We start from the raw sequence: 21,452 nt of genomic DNA, 5'->3' as shown, positions 1-21,452 counted from the left end.
GTAAGGGTTCTCTTTAATGTGGTAATGGCAGGATTTGTAACCTCCAGGGCAGGAGACTGGGATTGTCACCAGTGTAGCTAGAAGATACCGTCTCCTTTAAAGTTAGCATGTCATTTCATGCCTAGAAAAACAATGTATTTTCAGTGAACAGTAAGTGGAAATGTTCAATGGAAGCTGGTCCTTAGGGATTAAGGGCAACATCTGAATAATTCTTGTAAACACTTAGGGCATTTATACACGTACCTTTTTCTTCCACAATGTGCCAGAGATCCGCTGCTTCGGAGCAGACTTGATTAATCGAGTCTGCTCCGCATGTGAGCTGATACAAACTGTGCTGAGCTGCATTGTTTGTATAAGTGGCGAAATGCATGTCTGCTGAAACTCCATGTGTAGATTGGGGGCCTGCACCCTCTGGGAAGAGCTCAGGAAGTTATCAGAGAGCTGGGGAAAGTGATCAGAGAGCTGGGGAATTGAACCAGGAGCTAGATGTCAATATCAGAGCAGTCCTTCCCTCCTCTTCCCCCTCCCTTGCCTTAGTTTCTGTTTAGCTGCAAGCAAGCTGGCTTCGAAACTTGAAATGTTTCAAAACATTTCGAGTGCCCTTGTTTTGTTTTGAAGCTGTTTTGAAGCCTTTCATTTTGTTTCACTTTTGCTGTTTCAAGTTCGAAACGAGTTGAAACAGCTTTGAAATGAAACATCCGTCAAAATTTCACACAGCCCTAATATTTACTACCTTAGTTTCTTTCTCTACTCCTACCTTATGGTGCTACAGTTGATTCTATATAGTCCCTGAACCTTTTAATTCTCTGTTTCTATTGGTATCTTACTTCATATCATAAGGAAAGACTGTTAAAGAGTTATATAGGACTAATTTCATGTTTCTCAGAGACAGATAGCAATGGCTAGTGGGCAGCAAGTGTTCCTGTAGTTTAGCTACATCTGGAATACCAGCTGCATGGGCACAAGTTATTGGACAGAGATGGAGTGAGGCTGAGGAGCTTATGTGCAGAAGAAAGGAATAGAACATGTAGGAAGTTGAGGCAATTTTGTTACAGCCCTGTCACTTCTTTTGAATGCTAGCTGCCCTTGTAATACCTCCAAATGCAGGTATTTTAAATAATCAGGGATCTGGGTTTTTCATTTGTGATGGAAAAGCATGGATTTTCTCCTTTAAAGAGGGTGCCATGCTGCCATGGCAAGGCACCCTATACTTGTCCAGCAGCAGTGGGGAGCTGGGGATGCTGCACAGAATTGTGCTCCCTGCTGCTGGACATGCAGGGGGTGCCTTGCAATGGCAGCATGGCTGGTGCAGGAATCCTGGCAGAAGTGATGGTAATGGCAGCACCAAGCCTCTCTGTCCTCCCATGCTGGCTCCCACATGCTGGCCTGCAGAGGCCCCTGGGGGGAGGGCAGCATGGTGGGGAGCCCTGAGCTTGCGGTGGGAAGCCTGCATCCTCCCCCACTCCCCATGGACTCCACTCAGCTTGACTCTGGCCATACCGCCCATGGGGGGTAGAAACAGGCTTCATGCTCTGCTTCAGCTGCAGCAGCCACAGCCTCTCGCATACAGCAGTCAGGGCTCAGGCACTCTGGGGCAGGTAGAGGGCTGCAGGCCATGGCCTTGGTCCCATAGCCCTGGCAGCTGGTGGCCCTCTATGGCAGGCCTTTGGGGGGGGGGAGGGAGGGAGCAGGGAACTGCAAGTCAGGAATGAAGGACACTAGCACAGCTGCGGGGGGCCTGTGGCTTGGGAGTGAAGGGCAGCAGTATGGGCAGGGCAGGGTAGTGCACTGGCATATCAGGGATGCCCTGTGCCACAAAGCAGTGTGGGGGACAGCCACTAATAGACCCATGTCCTGGTGAGTAAAGGGGGAGAGGGAGTTCTGATTTTCTATGGTTAGAAAACCAAAATCAAATGCCAAAATAGACAGGTATTTAGAATTTATTTTATTATAATGATTGAGGCACTGGTAGGATTTAAAATTGCTTTATAATTGTAAATATATCAATTGTGCTCAACTTATATATTTTAGCAACGTTTCATTTTAATCATGGAAAAGTGCAGATTTTGGGGTTTTTATCAGAGAATTTTGGATTTTTTATCTCACAATTTGTGATTTTTAAACAGGAAACCAGGATCCCCACTAATCATGATAAACACCAGTTTTTTTATTGCAAACTAGATTCTTTAAACTGGAAGCACTTTGAAGCAGAGATCATGTTTTAATTTACATTTGGAAAACTCTTGGCACAAGATGGGCATGATCAGGAATGGATAAACAAATAGTAATAGTTCTAGCCTAGGACTGTGTGAAGCTTCGGGTGCTGATTCAATTCAGAGGAGATTCAGCTCAATTCGGTAGCTTAATCTCCAAATCCAAATCAAATCAGGGGACCAATAAAAAGGTCTGAATCAATTCCAAGCTCTCCGAATCTTCAGAAAAGCATGGAGCTGCAGCTGGACTAGGAGCTGGTAAGTAGGGGAGGGGGAAGGGCTGCTGGGGAAGGGGACCACAGGGGGACCCCTGCCAGGCCCCATCCCCTGCTTGCTCCCCCAGCCCCCTCAACCCCTGCCTGCTCCCCCAGCCGTCCCCATGGCTGCCCTGCCCAGCCCCAGTTCCCGGTGACTCACCCGGTGACTCACTGGGGGGGGTCCCTGCTGCCCCCCACTGCCCTAAGCCATGTGAGGAGCTCTGCATGAGGCCTCTGACCCCCTCCCACTCCCCCAGAGCCCCCATGTCTGCCCTGCCTGCCCCAGCTCTGGCCCTTGAAGAAAAAAAACCCGAGAAAAAAAGTAGGACTCACTAGCTCCTGCAGCAGCCTCAGGGCTTTGTGGGGTTCACGGAAGAGCTGCCCACATGGCATGGGGCAGCAGGGGCCTGCAGAGATCACCCCCTGCCTGGCAGGAATGATAGGTTCAGGAGTTTTTCTCATTTTTTTTCCTTAAAGGGCTGGAGCTATGGTGGGCAGGGCAGCCATGGGGGACTGGGGGAGCTGGGGGGGGGGGTCAGAGGCTCATGCAGAGCCTTCCATGTGGCATGGGGCAATGGGGGGCAGTGGGGATTACCCCCCCCAACTGGCAGCAACCAGTGAGTCTGGGGTTTTTTTTTCCAAGTGCCAGGAGCTGGGACAGGCGGGGCAGCTATTGCCGGGCTGGGAGAGTGGGCAGTGGATGGGCCTGCCTGATTCTGAGATTTGGCTGCTGCCAAACCTCCGAATCAGATTCAGTCAAATCAATTTGGGACAGTGATTCGAATCACTGAAAAGAATCACTGTCCCCTGAATCAGCCTAATCAAAATCTGAAGTGAATACTAGCCACTTTGCACAGGCCAGGACCTGGGATTACACTTTTAAATAAGGGGATTACTTGAAAAAAATTACCCCAGCCACAATCCATCCTTTTAATACCAATGCTGGATCACTTGTACCTAGATATTTACATTTCTCTGGGCATGTTGATATGAGACACTGATTGCACAGTAGCTAAGTATTACTGTACAGTAGTGTGCCACAACATGGACAGTCCTAATAAGCTACAGCACAGCATTATTAGTTTTCTTCATAGTAGCATCACTTAAAAGGTGTTTGCTGGTGCTACTGTGCTGTAACTGCGGTTACTGCACATTTATTTAGTATTTGATTATACACTGTGCAGTTGCATCTTGTGTAGAGGCACCCTCTATATAATATTGATTACTGGTAACTCTATATTTGATGCAACTTTTATATTATGATTCATAAAAGCGCTTCCTAGTAAGCAATCTTGACTGCGTTTCTAATTCCAACAAATTGCGAAGAGTGAACAGATCAGATATAAGTGCTCATTAAACATAAGACAATAAACCCACAACATTTATAATCTTATTCTAAAGCCTGGGAATACACACATGGGGTCAGATTTACCTGTGTGATTAGATAGAACTACAGCTGACCTATGCTTAATTATACCATTGGAGGTTCTGGGTCATTATTTCTATGGGAACTAAAGTCACCAGCAAGGATACTGGTTTTCTCTGATAAAAAAAATCAGCAATTTTCAGATTTAAAAAATCCATATTTTTCTGTGATTAAAATGAAACACCACTAATATATATATATACCTATATACATGCTTATGATTCATGTAATTAATGCTTATGTTTCATGTAATCCCCTCATTTAAAAGTGTAATACATATACCTATATATTAGTGGTGATTCATTTTAATCATGGAAAAAAGTGGATTTTGGTTTACCTTTTTAATCCAAAAATTGGGGATTTTTTTTTTATCAGAGAAAATCAGGATCTCTGGTCACCAGTCAAAATGGAAGAAGGTTTTCTTGGAAGATGGTAGCCTTGCGGCAAAACAGCCTCACAGTGGTGTTTATAGATTTTTCTTCTATTAGATGTTTCTAGCCACTTGAATTTTTGCAGTACATTTGAGTCTAGGTATACAGGTATATCTGTGTGTGTGTGTGTGTGTGTGTGTGTGTGTGTAAGAGAGAGAAAGAGAGAGAGAGAGAGAAGGTAGAAATCACTTTTTTATATTAAAGATGCAGCATTGAAGAAAATAGACCTAATAAAAACAAACTAATCTATGGGGAACACTTAAGAAAGTCTGCCTCAAATATAAAAAAGGTGTACAAGGGTGGACAGGTTTTGGGGACCTATTTAGAATAGACTGTATGGAGATTTGGCTGCAGCAATGGATCCATTTCCCATAAATGAAAAGTAACATTAGCAAGTGGCTCATGGAATGAGTTCTTGATACCTCAGGTTTTTGGAATACAAAATTGATTCGTTTGGCCCAAGGTTAGTCAAAATGATGGAAAGACTAGATTTATTTGAAAGAGAAATTAAAAAAAAAGTGAGTAGTAATGAAAATAGTCCCTACTATAACAGTATGCCAATTTATAATGGGGGGGGGTCAAGTATCCTATTAGTTTAGGGCTATTTCCCTTCAAATGGAAGAACAGTCATGGAGGATTCCTGAGAGATGATATAATCTGAAAGTATAGTGGAAAAAAGTTTGCATCTCTCTTAAATTACTAGGGCCTTTTGTATCCCAGTAAAATATTTTATTACTTGATCTGGCTCTGGAGAAGTAGTGATTCCATAACAAACCTTTCCCAGGACTTTAATTATTTCCTTCATTGTATTCTGTAAAAAAGGAGCTGGTCATTTCTGAAGTCCAGAAAAATAATATTTTTTAGCCTGGGCAAATATATTGTCATAGTTTCTTATGTTGCACAAACTATTCAAAATTATAATTGGCTCTTTTAAGTAAATAGGAGTTAAATGTTTTTTATCACCAGAATCATAAATAAGAATCTCTTAGAGAATTTTGTGATGGGATGTTTCATCTAATGCCTCTTTAAAAGCATGCAGTCTTCCATATTGATACTGTGACTCTAAGGCCTCTGACAGACATTATACTTAAGATGTAATTAACTATTAATCAGTTAATCATATCTTAAGTAGTTATCTGGTCATAGTTCATTCAATTAATGGTGTGATAAAACAGGGAATAAGTCACAAAGTTGTTACATTAAAGATCTGTAATAACTTTGTGGCTAGTTCCCATTGAAAATTAAATTTAATGTGTGGCTAGGGCTGATGAACTGATCAGCACTCCCAGCTGTGGGAGTGCACAGGAGCTCTCTGCAGCATGTGTGGTGTGGCAGGAAGTGTGATTGTTAGGATTGTGGATCAGATCTCATAGCATCTTTAACTGAACATTTGTCAGTGGCCCAAAACACCATTGAGAAAAGAGGGTAGGTTTTTTAACTGCCTAAATGATTTATGAGCAGACCACTGGGACTAAATCACTTAGATAATTTGGAAAATCCCACTTGTTTCTTGTTGCATCAATGACAGAATAAGCTATCCTGCATATGGCATCCCCCATATCTTCCCTGAACTTTGGAGTTTCCCCTCTATGGACGTGTCCACACAAGCACGTGTGCTTGCAGCAGCTCAAATAGAAGTGGTGAAAATTTGAGCCAGGGCTTTTTGCCTCAGTGCGCATGCTCAGACATGCACTTTGTTATGGAGCAAATTGTGCTAGTTGGGGCAAAATAACCCTGCCTGCCTCCTCCCAGATCTGTAGCCAGGGGGAGCTAGAGCCCGGGACCAGCACCTGTGCTGTCCCCAGCAGTACAACAAGCTGCCCTGTCCTGGCCCCATCCATACAAAAAGCTGCCCTGGCAAGTAGCTCAGGGTCACTTGCTCTCAGGAGCTTCTGAAGGAGGAGCCTCTGGGAGGAAGTTGGCCACACCCCTTTCCATCCCAGGCGGCTGCTGCTAGCTTGGCCTCAGGAGTTTCTGGAGAGAAGATGGCCAGGCCCTTTTCTGCCTCTGGCTACTATTAGCTTCTGGCTTTGTCTCAGAGCTTTTGGAGTAAGTTGGCTGCACCCCTTCCTGCCTTGGGTGGCTGCTGCTGCTGTTGCTGCCCCCCCGGGGTGATCCTCTGCTGCATGCTGCTGGCCCCTACAGGGAGGGGCCTCCTGCACTACACTGCACCCCAGCTTCTGTACCCCTGTTCTGCCCTGCTGCCTAGCCTGCCGCCAAGCCACAGTAGGGGGGGCAGCCTGAGGAGGGAGCCTGCACTGCCTGTGGCCCCTCCCCCACCAGAGGGAGCCTAAAAACCTTTGCTTGCCCGAGCTGCCTTTGTAGGCCACCTTCACCTCCACTTCCACCAGAAGCACACCCTGAGTGGCTGAACCGGATGGCTCCTACCATCGCTGCTGTTGCTGCTACTGCTGCTGCCTTTGTTTCTGCTGCTGCCTCCTCTCAGGAGAGAGGGAGATTCCCTTCTGTACCACCTGACACCACACCTGCACTAGATCACTTCCTAATTGACTGACTGCTCTTACCCTCCCCCACAGCTACCTCACTGCATCTGATCCTGATTTGTCTTCCTACCTACTGCTCTGCTGCTGAGTGAATGGCTGGAGGCCTGAGGGGCTTATGGACAAATCTTTGACAGATAAAGCCGCTCCACTGCTCCAGTCTTCATTTACACCTGCTTCAGCAGCCTTTCCTGTGTGTTTTCTTTGCCTTTGTGTGGTAAGCCCTGTGATCCACTCCCCCGATCTTGTGTTTGTTGTGTGGTTGAGTAAGCCAGCTCGAGTTTCCCCAGCCCTTATGTGTGGTGTTGTTTGTTTGTTTTTTCCCCCCCCCCACCACATTCCCAAAGTGCAGCCCTGTGGGATATTTTGTTTTTCTTTATTGTCTTCCCTGCCCTCATGTGAAATAATGGCAAGGCAGGAACCTTCGGGGGGGCAGATGCCCCCACAGAGCTTCCTGCAGCCCCACACTATGAGGGTGGATCCCAGCCAAGTCCACAAGGGGATGCATGCCCCTGCAGCCTCTATTCCGGAGGCAGAGTCCACCCAACCTCCTCCAGGGGTGGAGAAGCCTGCAACCTGCACTGCAGAGGCAGGTGGGACTCTGGTAGGGAGCCAACAGAGCCAGGGAGTCACCCCTGGCCAGGCGCACCCCGGATGGGTTCCCAAGCCCCCTCTCCCATCGTCGGGGGGCCAAGGGCAAGGGCAGTGGGAACAGCTTCTCTTCAGCTTCCTCCACAGCTGGGGGTGGGAAGGGCAAGGGCCCTGCCCCGAAGCCTAGAACACCAGCACCTGAGGGGACCAGGTGCACTACCCCAGCCAGCACACGCACTCAGGCTGTCCCTGACCCTAGCTCAGGTCCCACCAACGTGGCCCCCGGAGGGGGGGGGGGGGGAACCACAGCTATGCACAGGAAGCTGCGGGGAGATCTGAAGCTGGGGGGCCTGGACCCTCCATCACCGACCCTTCCGGCTTGGACAGCGGGGCCCTCTTTCTGGAACTTGCCTATAGGCATGGGGTGAAGTGCCAACTGCCCAAGCAGGAGAACCTGCGTTTTGAGACCTGGGTCCAGGCCCTGGCTCAGGTAGTGAGGGCCCCCAAGATCATGCCGGCCTCCTGCTTTTGTGGCAAGGGGGTCTTTTTCCTTGCCTCACAGGCTGCTGTACAAAAGGTGGTGGAGAGGGGGCTCATGGTGGAGGGTGAGTACATCCCCATTGAGCCTCTAGAAGAACTGGGGACCAAGGTGGTCCTTGGCTCCGTCCCTCCCTATATCCCCGATTGGGCCCTGCTCCCTAACTCCAAACCCGGGGGAGAGTTATCTCCCTGGTGGTGGCCCTCTCACTGGAGTGCCGAGACCCTGGCCTCCACCACGTGCGCTCTTTCTGTCACCAGGTCATGATCCAGCTGGTGGTGGGAGCGCAGATGAAGCCTGAGGGGTGCCTGGTAATTCCTTATCGGGGGCCCTGGTGAGGATTTCCTATACACTGGGGGACCTGTGCTGCTTCTGGTGCTGTGCCCCAGGGCACTTGCATCATGGGTGCCCCATGGGTCAGGCGAGGAGGGCATCTTCAGGTTCCACTGGAAAAAGGGGTGCCCCTACCACTGCTTCCCCACCCCCCCTCAGGCCCTCCTGGCACCCCAGCCATAACCACGCTCCCACCCATGAACTCAAGGGACCCTGCCCTCCAACCACGTCTAGTGGAGTCCCAGGGAGGGCCCCAGCAACCGGGGGGAGAAAAGGAGCAGGGCCTTCCTGTCCCTAGTCATACCCCCATTGTGGCTGCCCCCCCCCCCAACCCTCACCTTCTCTTGCTGAAGATTGTCCACGTGAGGACTACCCCATGGCTGAGTGGGTGCAGGTCCCCTCTGGGTGTAAAGGCAAGAAGAAAGCTTGGGCACAGCTGGAGCCCTCTGATGTGGAGGACTCCTCTCCCCCTCCCAAGACCACCATATGGGGGGTGGGGAAGGAGCGTCCCAGCCTCCAAGGGCCTCCCCAGCTGTGCCTGACACCCCACCCCCGGGAAAGATCAAATGGGTGATCCCCACAGTGGAGGCTTTGGGGCTGCTGGATAGTCCTGAACAGGATCCCATGGGGGAAGCCCTTCATTCTGTTGATCAACGCCTACCTCCTGAAACCAAGGGCGTTGAGGCTGAGGCCTGCCCAAAGGAAGGCCTAGTGGCAGAGCCTTCTGATCTAGGGGATACAGAGGCCCTGGGGCTTACCCCGGTGAGTTCTGAGGGAGAAGGTCCCCTTTCCCAGGACCCTGAGGCAGATGCCAGAGCCACCCCAGTGTCTGGTTGGGTTTCTTTGCTCCCTCTCCCAGGAAAACCTCACCTACAGCCTGCCTCAGTCCTGCACCAGAGGCGGTCATGGTGGGGTCCCCTAATTAATGGGCCATTTTCGTCGGGGACCCTGCATAGACCACCCCCCCCCCCAGGCCTCCAGCTCCACCCCACCATTTTGTGAAGGAGCCCCACCCTTATCTCCACCCCTGTCCCAGGGGGCTGCAGAGCTCTCTTAGTGGACCGGGGAGTTCAGATGGTGCCAAAGGAGCTCCAGAACCAGGAGAAGGGCACCTGAGAACCAGCAGGCCCCATGGAGCCTGCAGACTTCTTGGTCCCAGTGGTCCCCAGGGATAAGCTACTTGCATTTCTTGACAGTGACTACACCTGCCTGTTCGCCTGCAAGGTACAGCTAGCCTTGGACCACTGGGGAAATTTTGACAGTGTCCTCACCACTGCGAGGGCACTGGTGGGGGAAGGCAAGGGGCCCAAAAGCTCCAACCACCATTTCATAGATGCCCTCTATGCATATAGGAGGGTGCTACGCGAACTGGCGGGCCCCATGCTGGGCGTTGCGATGCACAAATCTCCTGCTGAACCATCTACTCCACTCCCCCAGCCATGAGGTCATTTAAGATCACGACCCTCAACCTCCATGGCTGCAGAAAGGGTCTCCAGAGGTGCCAGGTGCTCTCCTTCCTTCAGGACGAGGGGTACCCCATGGTATTCTTGTAGGGGACCCTGACAACTTCAGCCAACAAACCAAATTGGTGGCTGGAGTGGGGAGGCAGGGTCTTTTTTAGTCACCTCTCAGCCACCTCATTTGGGGTGGCCACCCTGTTTTTCCTGGGCCTGCAGCTGGAGGTTCTTTAGGACATTGAGGTGGTGCCAGGCTGCCTGCTGCACCTCTGGGTCCAGGTGCAGGGGCTGGTCCTAAACCTTCTGAACATGTACGCCCCTGCAAAGGACCCAGCGTTGGTGGATTTCTTCCACTAGGTGGCCACATACATCAGCACCCTCAACCCTCACGAGTGCCTGGTCCTTGGTAGGGATTTTAACATCACCCTAGATGCACAAGACCAGTCAGGCAAGGAGCGGAACCAGGCTGCTGTGGGCATCCTTGGGGAGATCCTGATGGACTACTCCCTGGTGGACATCTTGTGTGCCTGTCACCCCACTGAACCTCCTGCCTTCACTTATGTGAGGGTGGGGGAGGAGCAGGCATGCCACTTCCGGTTAGACTGGGTTTATATCTCTTTGCTGCACTTTGCCTGGGCCCACTCCTCTGGCATCTGGCCGATCCTTTTCAGTGACCATCACCTTGTCTGGGCCTAGGCTATGCTGGGGCCTGGGCATCCGGGGTCGGCCTACTAGTATTGCAATGCCAGCCTGTTGGAGGATGTGGGCTTCAGGGAGGCTTTCTGGGAGTTCTGGCTGGCTTGGCGGGAGCAATGGGCAGCTTTCCCCTCAGTTCAGAGATGGTGGGATGCGGGGAAGGTGCACATCTGGTTTTTTTGCCATGGCTACACTCAGGGGCACACTTGGCAGAGGGAGGCAGTCTGGGAGCAGCTCGAGTGGGAATAGCTAAAGCTGGAGAGGTGCCTGGCCACCAACCCAACCAACCCATCCCTCTGAGGAAAATGTCAGGAAAGGTGGGAAGAGCTTTGTGCTCTGAACGACCACCATGCCCACGATGCATTTGTCCGCTCACGTGTCCAGCTCCTTTGGGAGATGGACCACAGCTCCCATTTCATCTATGCCCTGAAGAGGAGGTGGGGGGCCAAGAAGTACATCACCTGCCTTGTGGCGGGTGACAGCCCCCCCCTCATGGCTTCAGATGAGATGTGCCGGTGCACGCAGGTCTTCTATGAAGAGCTCTTCTCCCTGGATCCAACCAATGCCAAGGCCTGTCAGATCCTGTGAGAGGGACTCCCGCAGGTTAGTGTGGGTGACCAGGGCTGGCTGGAAGTTCCTCTCACCCTGGCTGAGTTTTCGGCTGCCATCCACCTGATGCCTGACAACAAGGCTCTGGTCATTGATGGGCTGACCTCGGAGTTCTAGCGGGCTTTCTGGGATGTCCTCAGCCTGGACCTTGCTGAGATCTGGGCTGAATCTGAGGGAAGTGGGGAGCTCTCCCTGTCATGCTGGAGGGCCTTGCTGACCCTCCTGCTGAAGAAGGATATCCCTGAGACCTAAGGAACTGGCGTCCCATGTCCCTCCTCTGCAGAGACTACAAGGTGGTAGCAAAGGCCATCTCACTGAGCCCATGGTCCATGCTGATGGAAGTGATCCATCCCGACCAGACGTACATGGTGCCCAGACATTCCATCTTTGACAACCTGTACCTGGTTTGGGACCTCCTGGAGCTACCATGCTGGGGGGGGGAGCTGTCTTTCTCCCTCCTGTCCCTGGACCAGAAGGCATTTGACAGAGTGGATTGTGGGTACCTCACAGGCACTCTGCGGGACTTTGGCTTTAGGCCCCTCTTTGTGCAGGCTCTCCAGGTGCTGTACGCCTCTGCAGAATGTTTGGTCAAGCTCAACTGAACCCTGGCAAAGCCCATCCTGTTCAAGAAAGGGGTGCGTCAAGGCTGCCCACTGTCAGGCCAGCTGTATGCCTTGACCCTGGAGCCCTTCCTTGTTCTCCTGCAGAAGCGGGTAGCGGGTGTTGATGCTCCGGGAGCTGGCAGTGCGGCTGGTCCTGTCAGCATAAGCTGACGCCGTATTCCTCGTGGTCTAGGACTCGGGCAAACTGGCATGGGTGGAGGCCTGCCAGGCATTGTACTCAGTGGCCTCCTCTGCCTGGGTCAACTGGCTCAAGAGCTTTGGCCTGGTGGTGGGTGATGGGTGGCATGTGGGCTCACTCCCACCCATGCTTTGCAGGATCTGCTGGGGCACTGCTTTGCTTGGGGGTCTACCTGTCCCCCACAGACTTCTCCCTGCTAGAGAACTGGCACCAGCTGGAGGCAAGGGTGGTGGAGCAGCTCCAGGCATGGGCAGGGCTCCTGCGATGTCTCTCCCTATGTGGGAGAGTGCTGGTGATGAACCAGCTGGTTCTGTCCATGCTCTGGCACCACTTACACACCCTGCCTGTGCCCCCTGAGGTCCTGGCGGGACTCCAGAAATGGGCGCTGGAGTTTTTCTGGCTGGGACAGCACTGGGTCACTGAAGAGATCCTGAGCCTCCCCTTGTGAGAGAGCGGCCAGGGCCTAGTTTGCCTGCGCAGCCAGGTCTTGGCATTCCACCTTCAGGTCCTGCAGCAACTGCTATATGGTGTTGGCAGCCACACAGCATGGGGCCACCTGGGGCGTGTTTTCCTCCGTCACTTCTGGGGGCTCTGATATGACTGGAAGCTCCTCAGCCTGCGGGACTTCTCCCTGCAGGACCTGTGAGGGCTGCCAGATTTCTACCAGGACCTCCTCCCAGCCTCCAGGCAGCACCAGCAGCCCCAGGGCTGGCAGGACCCGACTCAGCTCCAGGCAATCCCCGGGCTGCTTGGCCTGGCCTGGCCTGGCCCGGCACGCGGAGACCTGCTGGCCCTGGGGCTGCTTGTGCTGCCTGGCCTGGCCAGGCGGTACCAGCAGCCCCAGGGCTGGCAGGACCCAGCTTGGGTCCATGTGGTCCTTGCATGCCGGGGTCAGGACCTGGCTGGGCCCGGCACACGGGGACTGCATGCTGCGCATGCTGCACTGGGTGTTGCTGCCATGGGCCTGGCCTAGCTGGGTGGCAGAGGGGCTCCAGGACCCGGCTGCGCCTGGCATACGGCAGACGGGCCCCAGGGCCATCTGTGTGCCGTGTCCCACCTCTGCCCTGCTGTGCCTGTGGGGGTTGAGGACCTGGCCCAGCCCCGTGTGGCTCTCTAGTCTGGCTTTGCACCGGAGCAGGTCACATGGCTCTGGGAGGCACAGGTCCTGTGCGTGCCTCCCAGAGCCATGTGACCCGCTCTGGTGCAAAGCTGGACTAGCGAGCCACACCGATCTGGGCCAGGTCCTCATCCCCCACAGCCCTGGGGACATCCCCCCTGCCACCCCATACTCGCCCACACCCATGACCCCCCTACTTACCTTGGACAGTGCTGGGGGCCGGGGGGAACAGACGCACCAAAGAGATGCTCTGGCCAAAACTAGAGTGTCTCTTTTGGAGGACTGACTCCCTGCTGGCTCCAGACATGGTCTGGGACCATGCCTTGTTCCACTCTATTGCAGAGTGGGTTTTTTTTAGCCTGCTGGATATCCAGGGGTCTAATTTGCTCCCCACACTGCAGACTTGCAGTGCAGGGAACATTTTTTTTGTTCCCGCACGTGTCTCTTGCCCCGCCTCAAAGGGGTTTGAGGCAGGGCAAAAGGCATGTGCGCACTTGTCTGGATGCGCCCTATGAGTTGTCTGCCTTGCTGATATTTGGCATATACTGTAGTTTTATGTAGTGAAACCTGCAAGACATTTTTAAAACATTGTTATGCTTAAAAGGAAATAAGCAGCATACAACCCCACAGTATGTAATTTGGCTGAGATTTTCTGAATAACAGGGTCACACAAAAGTGTAACGTGTAATTGTTTTAATTATGGCTTTCATTTTTCTCCTACCTATTTTGATCTTCTGATTTTGCTTATTTCCACAATTTTCCAACAGTGTCTGAAAACTGCATTTAAACTTTTGGCCCATTTTGCATCCTGAATAAGTTTTTGCTAATCATATTCTTGTTTTAGTTTTCCCAAAATAAGTGTGTGTGTGTGTGTGTGTGTGTGTGTGTGTGTGTGTGTATGGCCGGGGGGGGGGGGGGGGGTTCTTTTCTTTTTGCAAAGTCATTTGAAATGCATCTGATTACCTGTAGCATGTGCTTTTTCATGTGCAGATTATGATTTACATCCACAAGAAAGACAGGGCAGGGGGGAGGGGAAGCAATCCAAACCTAAACCAACCCACTGACTCATTAAGTATATAAAATTGAACTGTCCTCATTATAACTAACATCCTACCTACTGTAGTATTGCCTTATATTTCAGGGAATTAGTAACCTGTCATTTATAGAAATATCTTGAGTGAATAGTATGTAGTCCCTGATTAACTGCATGGTTATAATTCAGTCATGGGCTTCTACTGACATCATGAACCACCAAACTACAGTTTGAGGGTTTATGAATGGCAGGAAAGCTCCAAGATTGAATTATAACTTTGTTATTCAATCTGAGAACACATCTAATTATTTATAGTATATAGAAAAATCATATGGACTTTTTCAGGTGAAAACAATAAATCAGAGTAACAAAATAACCACTTCTAATTTCAAATGTAAAATCTACGATGTAGGAGGAGAAAGATTAATGTGTGCATGATGTAGGGTTATTGAAGGTGTGATGGGGAGGGAAAGGGATGGATTATGGGGAAATTAAAGGGAATATTTCACTGGAAAGTAATCATTTCCTGTAGAAGTTATTAGATGACCAACTAATATAACTAGTCCTAAAACCATAGTAACATAACCAAAACAAAAAGATATTTTACCCATGGTCTCCCCTCCTGAAATGCCCTGGTACAATGTTTTCTCATTGAAATGTTATTTAGATAATTGCCACTGTCAGTTCCATTTGATAGCTCTTGTGCTACCCCATTCAGGAATATCCCCAGATATGATTCTGCCAATGGTTAAGATATTGTTTAGTGAAGGCCAGTAATAAGTTACTATTCCGGCATGAAGAAATTCTTACGAATGCTTGAGAATGTGAGTTTAAATGCATTTTCTCTTTGATTCACTTTAGGTGTTTTTATCATGAAGAAAGGCAAACAGTCATGGTAGGCTACTTAGTGTTGCTGTCATATCTCATGGTGACTTTTAGTTATTGATTCTGAGGTATACAAAGTGTGCTTCTTCAATGTACCAATTTAAATTTGTCTGTGGTGGTTTTGCAATCCATTTACCTGGATCCTTCTGCTTCACCATCTCTTCAATATGTTGAGCCTCATTTCCTATATAGCAGTTAATAAAAGAAATTGGCAAGAACCTCTCTTTCCAAATTTATGAAACTTTTGTCTTGCTGTTATTTCACTTTTTTTTTTTTTTTTTGCCCCAGGTTTTGATCACCTGTCAAACTCATTGAGTTCAACCTTTTTTGGAATTTTGGAAACCTCTGTTTACACAGTAATTGGAATAACAGTCCCATAATATCAAACTCCTGAGGGAAGCTCTTTTGGAACAAAACAGAAACAAAAAAGGTCAGTTTAAAGGGAAAAAAACCCTGGCCAAAATAAAATCACAGATCATTGATTTAAAAAGTAGAGCTAATTATTTATAGTATACATTAAAGCAAGATATTTAAAAGAAACCTCATAAATTTGTGGGGCCTAGTTTACTAGTATTTCATTTTTGAATGAGGAATAATTATACAGGATCCATCTTTAAAAAACACAGGTACTTTAGGCACTGATTCAAGAAAAGCACATCCTTACAACATGCTAACTTTAAGGCTAAGGACAGAAGTTACACATAAACCAGTTTAAGTATTCAGAAACTGGTTTAAACCTGTAACGGAATAAAAGTTCAGTGTACGTAAACTAGTTTCAAAGTGGCTGAAACTACTTTAAGATAAACGTGGTTGAATGTAGTATCAGACTAAAATGATTGAGGTCAAACTGGTTTCTGGAACTTCTGTCCCAGACCCCTTCCTCGTTTAAGTTAAATCAGTGTCTCCCAGCATGCCCTGCAGTCCTGGGCTGGGCTGTTCTCTCTACTCCAGAGAGCATAGCTGGCCCTGTCCCTCTGGTCTCTAGCAAGGGTGGGGTGTGGCCAGATGCCAGCCGGCATGGCTCCCTGAGGTGACTGGGGCAGGGAGGGGGCTTATTCCCCCCTCCCTCCCCTCTTCTACTGGGGAACTGCAGCCAGGGTCTGCCAGCCCTGGTTGCCGCCTACACCATTTGTCCCCAAGCAAGCCGAGCACCCCTGATAGGGGCTGCTGTGCCCCAGCCAGGCAGACCCCAGCTGGGGTCCCCCAGGGGGAAGAGGGGAGGGAGGGGGGAATAAACCCCCTCCCTGCCCCCTTCACCTCAGGGTGCCTTGCTGGGCTGGCATCTAGCCATGCCCCTGCCCCTGTTGCTGCAGCAGTAGGGGGAGGGGCGGAGATCCTGACATGGGCAGCAGTCCCATGGTGTCTCAGGATGCGCAAGCCTCTTCCTGGTGAGGGGGCTGCACTGCAGGCAGGAGTGGAGCAGCCTGTGCAGGGCAGGCAGCAGCAGAGCCGGGATGGGTGACTATGGGGAATTTTAGTGTGGCCATGGCCCCCCTAGCACTATTGCTACTTAAGCCTCTGTAGCCACCCCTCCCACCCCTGCCACCACCACCACTCAGCCCTGCAGCCCCAGCCCTGGGCAGAGCCAGGCCAGACCGCAGTGGCAGGGCCCTTCCCAGCTGGCTCTGGCTCAGGCTGGGGCCACAGGAGCTGTGTGCCCAGTTCGCTCCTGGTTCCCTTCGCCCAGGCTGGTCCCAGCTAGAAAGGATCCTACCTCTGTGGCCTGGCCCAGCCCTGCCATCCACCTGCCTCACCTGGGGCTGCAGGGCTTAGCCAGGCTAGCTTGTGGGCATTGCTGAGGGCGAACACAGATGAGCCAGGCCCTTCCCAGATGGCTGCGACTCGGGCTGGGGCTATAGGAGCTGTGTGCCTGGATTGCTCCCAGGTCCCTGCACTCGGGGCAGGCCAGGCTGTCAGGGAGCTGTTGTGGAGGGCAGCGCTATCCCCCACCACAAGGTGAGGGGGGCTCTGTGTGGTGCTGCCTCAGTGGCTCTGTAACAGCCCAGCCCAGCCTGGGCGCAGGGAGCTAGGAGCAATCTAGGTGCACAATTCCTATGGCCTCTGCTTAAGCCACAGCCAGCTGAGAAGGGCCCTGCCCCCGTGGCCCAGCCCAGCTCAGCCCCCTAGCCCCAAGCGAGGTGACCAGATGGTGAGGCTGGGCCAGGCTGGACTGCAAGTGCAGGGCCCATCACAGCTGGAGGTGGAGCTCAGGCTGGAGCCACGGGACCTGTGTACATGGATTGCTCCTGGTTCCCCATGCCCAGGCTGGGCTGGGCAGTCATGGAGGGCTCTCCCCCTTCTCCACTTTCCCTGCCATGGGGCCAGGGAGGGGGTCTGGCTCAGCCCCTGCTCTCACTGCTCAACTCTTTGGTGCTACTCGCAGACCGCGGTCTGGCCATACTTCCTCCCACTGCCTCTGAAAAGCCTGGCAGGGACTGCTTCCCCCTTCCCCCTCTAGGCGCACACTGACTGGGGTCCCTGCAGGCCAGGGTGGGGGTTTAAACCCCTTCCCAATCATATTCAGGTGTGCTGGGGCCTGGCCATGCCCCTCCCTCAGCTCAGCTTCCCTTGGCCACTGCAGAAGGAAAGGGAGGGCTCGCTCTAGAGCCCCCGACTTCTGGCCCAACACTGCAGGTATGTGACTGCATTTCCAGGATCAAAAGCGAATGTCTATTCACTTGCTTGCCAGTTCAATTTACACAGGTTAAATTAACCTGCAAAGAGTAAATCAATTTGGGCTCAGGCTTTCTGAATGTCTGTACTTAGCCTAAATCAATGGAACCTAGTTCTGAAAAAAAAAAAGTGAAGGGGTTCCTGTGATGTATCTCTCTTTTGTTCTTTGCATGGTCTGCTCTGTAAAATTATGGAAAAAATTATCTATGGCAAAACAAGGTGTTTGGGACAATCATATCTGTCTGGCTTATATTTACAGGGGAGCATACTATTGATCTGATATTCCTTATTTCAAGGTAACTGTTTTCTGTTTACAAGGCTTCATGTGGATACTAGAACAGTATATTGGACAATAAAGCTACACAGTGTTAAAAGTTTAGCAAACCTAAACTTGCAGTGCCATTCCATTGCTGATATTTCAGAATTTCATTATGTAAGGGAATCTGCTAGTATAGCTACTGGCAAACTCAAGGTATTACTGCCTGCATCCCCATGCCCTATGCACATGCTGAAAACTAGCTAACCAGCATCCTGAGACAGCACGTGACATAGTCCCATGCTCAACCAGGTTTCCCAGATTAATTGCTGTGGTTACTGAGGGTAGCCCATTTCCTCTGGCTTGTTTATTGTGCTACCTATAGTACAGTACTGTACCTCACTATACTTTACACACTCTGGATGACCTTGAGAAATTTATGTTTTTGAATAGAAACATTTTTCACACTATAAGCTGTAGACACCTTATCAGCATGTGGTGTTTTTATTACTCCAGCTGGAGAAGCCAAGAAAGCCACTGGGGCCATTGCTTCTCTGAATTGGGGAATCTTGCCACCAACGCTAGTTTTATTTATTTTTCACTGGTTAGGTAGTAAAATTTCTGCTTTATAGTTTAGGTCATTAGGCTCTAAAATCTGGTCTCCACTTTGCACTTTATTTCTTATTTATCCCTCCTTACTGTAGATTACCTACCCTGTAGCCCCTGGGTGTGAAAAATGTTTAAATGAAACATTACAGGACTTGCTGAAAGGAAACTCCAGTGTAACTAGTAAAAGACCCTCATTCTCCACTAAGCTCTACATCACCTCCTGGAATCTCACCTTCCAGAAGGAGCCTAAAAAAGAAAGCCAACGGGGTAGCCAACACAACACCATTCCGTGTTTGTAGATCACACTTTTCCAACTTTTTAGTTGGTCTAATAAAAGATATCACATCTATCCAAGGAACCTTGCTTACCTAGATCACACTTAGCACTTTGATTTGCTCCTCAAGCAAATTGTAAGCCTATGAAGATGTCAAGGAACTGGTGTAATTTGCTTCTCAGCAATTGTTCTGTACCATCTGTAGCTTCTGATTGGTCTATGAGGCCAGCTCTGTACACACATGGCAGGAGTTGAGATTCCACAGGTTTGGATACATTAGAGAAATGGATGCAACCACTTTGCCAGGCAACATTGAGAGAAGGAGTCTTTGGCTGCTAATACATATTGAGAACCCAGGAGCTATCAGAACTCTAATAGTATCTCTCAGATTGTGTATTTCTTGAGACAAATTTCTTTCATATTCTTACCCTACCCTATGAAAGTTCCCCTCTGTTTCTCTGCATTGATCTTTATCCATGTGTCATCCTATAGGTCCTATTCTTAACCAGGAACTCTCAAGGCAAAGGTGTTTTTTTGGGGGTTTTTTTTTTTTTGAGTTTGTTGAAAGAAGAACCAAGACCTGTGTTTTCCCTAAATTTGTCTTGCAGCCTAAATTAGGGTTGCAGTCGAAATTATTCTATAAGGAACATTACATGTACTCTGAACATGAAGGGAAACTGGAACAGATCCTTGTATAAGTCCACGTATGAGTGTATGGAATGGATGAGCAATGAGTAAGTATCCCTCTCTGGAGCATCCTGAGGAGGAAGCATTGGAACTATTCAAGTCAGATCCTATTCAGTCCAACAACAGTTTGCAGGTAGCCCCTGGTTACCAAATACTACTGACAGGATTTTATCACTGTTCACTACTAGGAAGAGACCACCAACTAACATGACTAGTACAGCCTGCATACAAACCCAGACTGAAGGCCAGGAATGGTGTTTCCATTCAGTAAGTGCAGTGTGCTTTATTTAAAAATTTGTCAACACCTACAGAGTACAGAGATGGAGAAGGGATCGAGGGAATCTAAGGAACGTTTCCCTGCCCCCATCCTTGCAATGATTCTTCATGGAGCAGGGAGAAGTTTAAATGCCTCCTTCCGACTGGGAAACCACGTGTATCAATGTATTATATTAAGCTGGCAGATCTGCGGCAGTCAGATTTCGAGCAGATGTCAGGGTCTACTGTGTGGATTTGGTTCAGGAGGACAAGGTATTCAGAGAATCGGGCAAACAAATGTTGTTGCTTCTAACAGAATTTATATCTAAAAGAAACCTACAGCTCTTGAGCTAATATTTTTTTCCAAGAGTAGAAGGAAGTTAGGGCTTCTAGGAACATGAGGGCAAAGGTGGGTTTGTTTCTAGGAGAACAGATTTATGGAAGTAAATGAACCTGCCAAGAAGTAAAATCTAAGCCTTGATGAGTGCTTTCCTTCCTTTGCTGCACATTTAATTTTAGGCTGTTTTAGGCAGTTTTCTGTTACTGGTCTAGATAATGTCATCCATAATTTCTATGTATGTTTACATTGCACAAATGAAGTACAGAGCAGACATGATCTTAATTACTTGCTTTAATGTTCATGTTGTGGTGTTTATTGTTTCAATTTATGATAACATACCTAAAACTGAGGTACGTGCATATGTTCAAAGGCACCACTGTCGTCTCCTTTGAGATTTGTATATTACAACTTTTTTTTTTTTAATTAATCCTTACTGTCCCCCTCCCCCCTGCCCATGAAATCACTGGCAAAACTCAATTGTATTAAATGAGACCAAGATTTCACCTTAAGTATTGCTACCCAATGAATCAGCTGACACGATATCAACAAATAAAGAAGTTTCCAACCTTCTTTATTGGGGAAAAAACCCAAAGTGAGAGAAATCTATACTAGTCTGAGCTCTCATGAAAGGCTGTTGGAAAGTCCCCAGCATTCTTTTTTTCTAACAAGAATTTTGCCCTTTTCCCTTCTTTGCTATGATTCTTTCATGAAGTAGAACTGTTTCTGAGACTGCAGAAGCTGCTAGCAGCCCTTTCTCCAGGTGCTTTTTCTTATTAAGCTGTTCTTAATCTCTGCTTTCTGTTTTGAGCTAAACAGGCAGCTGCAAACTAGAAAAAAGGAAGTGGTTACTCCAGTGCCTATGGGAAAGGCATTGATGTTGCAACAGGGCTTATCATCAACTTCTATATATGCAGAATTCATGGAATGGTTATCTCCCTGGGGGCTGGCAAAAGAAAGTTCCCAGTAATGCTGCTGCTGAGCAACAGGAACTTTTGCTGATATAGTAATGTAATTTTAAGAGAACGATATTTCTGTACCAGCAGAAGCCCTAATGTAGAAACAGTTTGCACTAACAAAAAAAGGCTTTCTAGTTTATTTTGTTCCTGGAATCAGTATCTCCCATACTAGCAAAAACACTCTTTTACCTGTGTATCCTATATCTGCATCTGCATCTCTGGGCCAGCTGCCAGTGGGCCATGGCTGCACACTTGGCTTTTGTGCGGCACTGCTGCCATGTGTGTCCCTGCCCTGCCACCTGGGCAGCTATTGCCTGGAAGATGGTCTTAGTGTGGTGGCCTGCTTTAAACTGTCAAAGCATATCCTCCTGGCTCCAAATGGCCAGGAGGTCAACCACCTCATATGCGTTCTAGCTGAGTTCCGGGTGCCAGCGCTAAGCAAGCTCCTCTGCCTGGATCCTGACACTTGCCTCACTAGCAGGAATCCTGTTGTTCCCTATTTAAAAACTGCAAA

At 49.4% G+C, this 21,452-nt stretch overlaps 1 long non-coding RNA gene across 1 annotated transcript in view; it reads left to right on the top strand.

Moving 5' to 3' along the window:
- Window positions 1-6,186: 6,186 nt before the first annotated feature.
- LOC132249972 (uncharacterized) overlaps window positions 6,187-21,452 on the top strand; it is a 28,495-nt gene continuing 13,229 nt past the window's right edge. Inside the window, exons 1-3 of the long non-coding RNA XR_009461521.1 lie at window positions 6,187-6,376; window positions 6,865-7,045; window positions 15,177-15,318. This is a non-coding gene — a long non-coding RNA (uncharacterized LOC132249972). The remainder of the gene's footprint in view (window positions 6,377-6,864; window positions 7,046-15,176; window positions 15,319-21,452) is intronic.

Source organism: Alligator mississippiensis, chromosome 1 (genome assembly GCF_030867095.1).
Source record: "Alligator mississippiensis isolate rAllMis1 chromosome 1, rAllMis1, whole genome shotgun sequence".
Classification (NCBI taxonomy): domain Eukaryota; kingdom Metazoa; phylum Chordata; order Crocodylia; family Alligatoridae; genus Alligator; species Alligator mississippiensis.
The sequence above is the reverse complement of the archived record's forward strand: the minus strand, read 5'-3'. Positions and strand labels throughout refer to the sequence as shown.